A 7,686-nucleotide genomic window follows, 5' to 3' on the forward strand; every position below is an offset into this window, starting at 1 on the left:
AACATTTTTTTTTTTACGGTCCAAATCCTGCGCTCTGATTGGCTGGCGAGCGGGTCCATATCTTACGGTACGGACCCCGGTTATGGACCTCTGGCGATTTGCTCGTTCACAACAGCAAACATAGTAGCATTTTTTGTCAACATTTATCTTTTTTTATAAGATTTATTTATAAGATTATCAAAAATCTTGTAAATTTTTGCCAGCATTTCTCAGGAGAATAGCATTAATTTTACAGCATGGATAGCGATAACGACAGTGTTCACAGCGAAAGTGAGTTTTACTACCCTGAGGAAGAAGAAATAAAAGAAAACATTTCAGGAGAAAGCTAAAAACCTGTAATTTGCTAACGCTGAGCAAAAACATGGCTGAATCCTGAATGACTCCTATTTGTATAAATAGGGGACTACATAGGCAGCAAAATGTAGTTTTTTTTTTTTTTCCTGCCATGGAAGTGCAGCAAAGGGGAGTCCCATATACGATTCGTACATTGGGGGAGTGCCTGTTAGAGAGCGCACTTGTCCTGGGCCATCGGCATAGTGAGGTAGGGTGGCCAGTTCCTTTCCTCGCCGCCTTTAACTTCCCCAGTGTTTCCACCAGGTCCCCATTCACTGCTGGGTGGACAGGGAGCGAGCCCCAGATCCCCGTCGAGCCGAGGCTCGAACCAGGGACCGTTCGCTTAGCGGTCAAGCGCTCTAACCACTTGGCCACCTGCGCTCCCATGGAAGTGCACTTGTATACCGAGGAGGAAGCCATTTGCATTACGGCCGTGAATGAGGATTCAAAACGGCGGCTCGGCTCGGTTTTCCCTTTCGGGCGCTCTCGTTTTCTGTTAGAATTTGGTAAAGAAAAAAATAAATATATTATTTACCAGCTTAAGGTCGGTCCGTATGGTGAAATACCGTGACCTCGGCCTTAAATACTGACCTCGACCCAGAGGGCCTCGCTCAGTACTTTCAAGACCTCGGTCACGGTATTTCACCATACAGACCTCCCAGCTGGTAAATAACATATATATATATATATATATATATATATATATATATATATATTTTTATTTTTTTTTTTTTTTTTTTAATTTGTGTGCGTGTTTCATAAAATCATGTCTATTCTTTTATGTTTTTGTCTGAAAAGTATTTAGAAGTTTAAATGAATGAATGAATGAATGAATGGTTTATTTCGGTTACAATCTACAGTACAAAACTTACATTTTGTGCACTCAGCTGACAAAGAATTATTATACATGCTTGCACTAAACATTTTCACACAAAAAAATTTAACAAACTCTGTAACCGAAAAAGGAATAGGCTGAAGCCAAGGCTTATTTTTGCTAAATACTAAAACAAAACAGTAATAATAATACACGCTAAACAGGAATCATGGGATTTTCCCTCTCATACAACAGAGCACTGGAAACACACCGGAAATGGGACCAGAATGCAGTTCAGTTCTCTGGTGTTACCACATGGTGGCAGCTCGGGTGGGTGATACCCCTGAGTGTCTTTTCAATCTGACATCCAGTGATACTCAGGCTAGTATCCCGATGATGAGACACTGAGACGTTAAGTCTTCTTATTTGCACAAAAACAGGAAATCTTTGTGATTCCTACAGTGAAAACTGGTAAATACAGACATCAAAAGTTGTACTTCAAAGCTTTGGCATTCATAAGAAAAATTATAAAAGATCAGACTTCTCTATTTTGTTTTAATTTTTAATAACAGTGATTATAAAACAGGTTCAGTAATGTCTCACAAATGTTTATTTACAGTCAACTGTTTGGAGCTATATACAGGTTCAAGAATATTCAATGACAAGGATTTCCTTTCTGGCATTGTGCGGCTGACTAACTGGCAGAATCTGCTTCCTTTGTGTGCCTGGGGCTCCCGAGTGGCACAACAGAGTTTGAGCTCTTGCAAACATCCATACATACATTATCCATAACCACTTATCCTGTGCAGGGTCCTGGGCAAGCTGGAGCCTATCCCAGCTGACTATGGGCGAAAGGCGGGGTACACCCTGGACAAGTCGCCAGGTCATCACAGGGCTGACACATAGACACAGACAACCATTCACACTCACATTCACACCTACGGTCAATTTAGAGCCACCGATTAGCCTAACTGCATGTCTTTGGACTGTGGGGGAAACCGGAGCACCCGGAGGAAACCCACGCAGACAGGGAGAACATGCAAACTCCACACAGAAAGGCCGTCGTCAACCACTGGGCTCAAACCCAGAACCTTCTTGCTGTGAGGTGACAATGCTAACCACTACAGCACTGTGCCGCCTCCTCATGCAAACACAAATGGGCAAATAGTGTGTCGTCCCCCCGAGTGTGTTACGCCACCCTCTAATATTGCATGAGCAGCAGTTTGTAAAGATGTGGTCAGCCGGCACACGTGCCTCAGAGGAAGTATGTGATGACCTTTGCCTTCCCTGATTAGTCGCTGTCTTGTGACAGGAGAAACCTAACCCTGACCTGTCTGGTGCATGGGAATTGGCCATATCTAAATTAGGAAGAAAAATTTGGAAAAATCCAAGAAAATAATGAGTGCCTGTTATTGATTTTTTTTAAACATGTGGATAGATTCACAAAAGTGAAACATCAGGATTGGAAGTATTGATACCCGCCCATCGTGAGTGTGTGAAATTCTGGCTGGGATGCATCAACATTTTTGTGAGCCTTTGAAGGTCATAATTGAAGACCGTTCATTTTGACAGATTATTATTTCTATCAATAGGAAAAAAGAAGGACTAACACGAACAATTCAGAGATTTAAATAAAACTTTCACAGAATTATCTCTGCTAAGGGTGGCGTGGTGGTGTAGTGGTTAGCGCTGTCGCCTCACAGCAAGAAGGTCCGGGTTCGAGCCCCATGGCTGGCGAGGGCCTTTCTGTGCAGAGTTTGCATGTTCTCCCCGTGTGCGCGTGGGTTTCCTCCGGGTGCTCCGGTTTCCCCCACAGTCCAAAGACATGCAGGTTAGGTTAACTGGTGACTCTAAATTGACCGTAGGTGTGAATGTGAGTGTGAATGGTTGTCTGTGTCTATGTGTCAGCCCTGTGATGACCTGGAGACTTGTCCAGGGTGTACCCCGCCTTTCGCCCGTAGTCAGCTGGGATAGGCTCCTGCGACCCTGTAGAACAGGATAAAGCAGCTAGAGATAATGAGATGAGATCTCTGCTAAGGACAGAGGCATGTTTCCATCTCCTTTGTCTTTGAGCACCATCAGCTTTTCTTTTTTTTTTAAACATATTTACAGATCTCTATAGTGATTGATATATTTTGGGATTTGGAATCAATTACTGAAACACTAAAGGCTTGCACCCAGAGGCATCAGCTGGGAGAGCGGCATTTCAGTCATTAGTCATTATCATAACACACATACAGTACAGCTGATTCATGTCAAATAACATTGTTCAGTAATTGTTCTAAAAATAAATTTCATAAATGGCATCATCACCATTCCTGCATCTTTAGAAAAGAAGAGTAAATCTGTTTTTAGTTATCATGTTATTTTAATCATTTTCAGTGGAACTGTCATAAAGATATTTATGGCAATGGTATTAATATGATCAGTTGATGCTTGATCGTGCATTGAATGATTAAATAACAAATTTGTGTGCCATCCAACTAAAACAATTTCAATTTAATTGTATAGATCATGAAAATAATCAGGGTTTTATTCAGTATGTTTCCTCATAGACTGATTGGTTGGGGAAGATTGAGATAAATTGGTAGATTAATAAAGTAAATTAATAGTTTCCTTTAAATGTCAGTTGATTGTTTTAGAAAATTTAACATTTGTTTTTATTATGTTTTTTGATAGTGTGTTTACACCACTGCTATTTTGTACATAGTTTTATTTTAGAGTGCATTTTTATCTATATTATCTATATTTATAAATATTTATATATATTGTTTTTCTTAATATAATTTTTTTGTAATCTTTATCTGTTTTTACAAGTAAGGTGAGAGAGAAACGGCATTTCGATTCTCCTATATGTCCTGGATATACAGTGCTCAGCGTAAATGAGTGCACCCCCTTTGAAAAGTAACATTTTAAACAATAGCTCAACGAACACAATTTCCAAAATGTTGATGAGACAAAGTTGAATATAACATCTGTTTAACTTATAATGTGAAAGTAAGGTTAATAATATAACTTAGATTACACATTTTTCAGTTTTACTCAAATTAGGGTGGTGCAAAAATGAGTACACCCCACAACAAAAACTACTACATCTAGTACTTCGTATGGCCTCCATGATTTTTAATGACAGCACCAAGTCTTCTAGGCATGGAATGAACAAGTTGGCGATTTTGCAACATCAATCTTTTTCCATTCTTCAACAATGACCTCTTTTAGTGACTGGATGCTGGATGGAGAGTGATGCTCAACTTGTCCCTTCAGAATTCCCCATAGGTGTTCGATTGGGTTCAGATCAGGAGACATACTTGGCCACTGAATCACTTTCACCCTGTTCTTCTTCAGAAATCCAGCAGTGGCCTTAGATGTGTGTTTAGGATCATTGTCATGTTGGAAAAGTGCAGGACGGCCAAGGGCATGGAGTGATGGTAGCATCTTCTCTTTCAGTATAGAGCAATACATCTGTGAATTCATGATGCCATCAATGAAATGCAGCTCCCCGACACCAGCAGCACTCATGCAGCCCCACATAAGGACACTGCCACCACCATGTTTCACTGTAGGCACCATGCATTTTTCTTTGTATTCCTCACCTTTGCGATGCCATACAGTTTTGAAGCCATCAGTTCCAAAAACATTTATCTTGGTCTCATCACTCCAGAGTATAGAGTCCCAGTAGTCTTCATCTTTGTGAACATGGGTCCTGGCAAACTCTAGGCGGGCTTTTTTGTGCCTGGGCTTTAGGAGAGGCTTCTTTTGTGGACGGCATCCATGCATGCCATTCCTCTGCAGTGTACGCTGTATTGTGTCACAGGAAATAGTCACCCCAGTTTGGCTTTCTACTTCTTTAGATAACTGCAGTGAACTTGCATGCCGATTTTCTTCTCATCAGAAGACGCTCCTGTCGAGGTGCTAACTTCCGTGGACGACCTGGACGTCTCTGTGAGATGGTTGCAGTTCCATCTTTCTTAAATTTTTGTACCACTTTTGCTACAGTATTCTGACTGATAAGTAAAGCTTTGCTGATCTTCTTGTAGCCTTCACCTTTGTGGTGTAAAGAAATTATTTTCTTTCTCAGGTCTTGTGTCATTTCTCTTCCATGTGGTGCCATTGCTGACAGCATGAAATGGGAAGGGGTTTTCATTAAGTAACACCCTTTTATAGTCAACTGTCTGCTGGACACCTGTGTAATGACTAATTAGACTCACCTGTGATTGTATTCTTGTTAAATTAGACATTTGTAGTCTACAATTTAGCTTTGCTCCAGAGACTTTCAGTGGGGTGTACTCATTTTTGCACCACCCTAATTTGAGTAAAACTGAAAAATGTGTAATCTAAGTTATATTATTAACCTTACTTTCACGTTATAAGTTAAACAGATGTTATATTAAACTTTGTCTTGTCAACATTTTGGAAATTGTGTTCATTGAGATATTGTTTAAAATATTACTTTTCAAAGGGGGTGCACTCATTTATGCTGAGCACTGTATAGTGAATTGACAATAAAAAATCTTTGAATCTTTGAAGATGTCATAATACTGGCATGATTATGAACACATCAGTCTTGTGATTAATGCAATCCTCAGTTTGGGGTTTGGGGAAATTCCTGCTCCCTAATTTCCGTCATAATGTGACATAAATGTTAAATTCCACACTGATTACTAATAAGTATATCATATATGTGTGTGTGTGTGTGTGTGTGTGTGTGTGTGTGTGTGTGTGTGTGTGTGCACGCGCATGTAAAACACATGACACACTGGTTGTGTCGAATGCTTGCATTTATGGAAATGATATTGATGGGTTTTCCTTTTAAAATTCTGTTCCTTTTTTTTCTTTTTTTTCAACAGTAAGAAATTGTCTGTGTTAAACAGAGTACTTTTCTGGGCAGCATGGTGATGCAGTGGTTGTCACTGTCATTTCACACGAGAAGGTTCTGGGTTCGGCCCTCACAGCCAGCAGGGGTCTTTCTGTGTGAAGTGTCTGTGTGGGTTTCCTCCAGGTGCTCTGGCTTCTTCCCACAGTCCAAAGACATGCGGATTAGGTAATATACCCAGCCACTGGGGTTGCACAAGCCAGTGCATACTTAGTGCCGGTCCCAAGCCTAGATAGATTGGGGATGGTTGTGTCAGGAAGGGCATCCAGTGTAAAACCTACGCCGAATCAAATATGCAGATCATGATGATCCACGGTGGCACGGTGGTGTAGTGGTTAGCGCTGTCGCCTCACAGCAAGAAGGTCCGGGTTCGAGCCCCGTGGCCGGCGAGGGCCTTTCTGTGTGGAGTTTGCATGTTCTCCCCGTGCCCGCATGGGTCTCCTCCGGGCGCTCCGGTTTCCCCCACAGTCCAAAGACATGCAGGTTAGGTTAACTGGTGACTCTAAATTGACCGTAGGTGTGAATGTGAGTGTGAGTGGTTGTCTGTGTCTAGGTGTCAGCCCTGTGATGACCTGGCGACTTGTCCAGGGTGTACCCTGCCTTTCGCCCGTAGTCAGCTGGGATAGGCTCCAGCTTGCCTGCGACCCTGTAGAACAGGATAAAGCGGCTAGAGATAATGAGATGAGATGATGATCCACTGTGGCGACCCGTAATGGGAGCAGCCAAAAGAAGAAGAAACGGAGAGCTTTTCCATTCAGCCATTTAATCTCAACAATGCCACCATCACATACACTGCAAAGATCTGATCTATTCTTTGTGTGTATTGTTTTATGGAAATTGTCACAGTGCTGCTTTACAGAAATCTGGATTTATATTTAGATCCTAATGAACAAGCCAGAGGTGCAGTGTCAAAGCGAAACATCATGAAACAGAATGGGGAAGAAACCTTGAGAGGAACCAGGCTGAAAAGGGAACCCATCCTCTTCTGGGTGATACTGTGATTATAAATCATTACAGCAACAGGCGTAGACGTGTAAAAACACACAGTACTGAGTGTGTTTACAGGATGTTCAGGATTTATAGAGATTTATGGAATAAGAGTCCTGGGATGAGCAACAGGGCAGTCTTTATGATTGCAACAGCTTTTAAACACAATTCTACTGAATCCAAGTAAGATTAAACACTCAAACATCACTTAGAGTTAGACCTGAACTGTTTTTGGTGAATGGTCTTTCAGACCAAAAAAGTCCTGCTGTTCACAAACAGATATTCGACAGAACAATGGAAGATAATGAGAGAATCAATACATCATCTGGATCATTTCAGCAATTCTCTCTGAAAAGTCATTTAGAGGCACTGGTGGAAGAAGTATTCAGATCCTTTACTTAAGTAAAAATACTCATATCACACTGTGAAAATACACAAGTAAAAGTCTTACTTAAAGACTTTTACAAAACCTTATTTAAGTAAACGTATGTAATTTTTAATCAGCAAAATGTACTTACAGTATCAACAGTAGAAATATTCATTCTACAGAAAAATGTTTTATTATTATATATGATGTTTTTGGATTAATATTAGTGCTGTATTAATGTGTATGCTACATTTTATTGCTGTAGATGTTTAAGGTTGAGCTCATTTTCACTACTTTATATACTGTTGTGTA

Source organism: Neoarius graeffei, chromosome 3 (assembly GCF_027579695.1).
Source record: "Neoarius graeffei isolate fNeoGra1 chromosome 3, fNeoGra1.pri, whole genome shotgun sequence".
Classification (NCBI taxonomy): domain Eukaryota; kingdom Metazoa; phylum Chordata; class Actinopteri; order Siluriformes; family Ariidae; genus Neoarius; species Neoarius graeffei.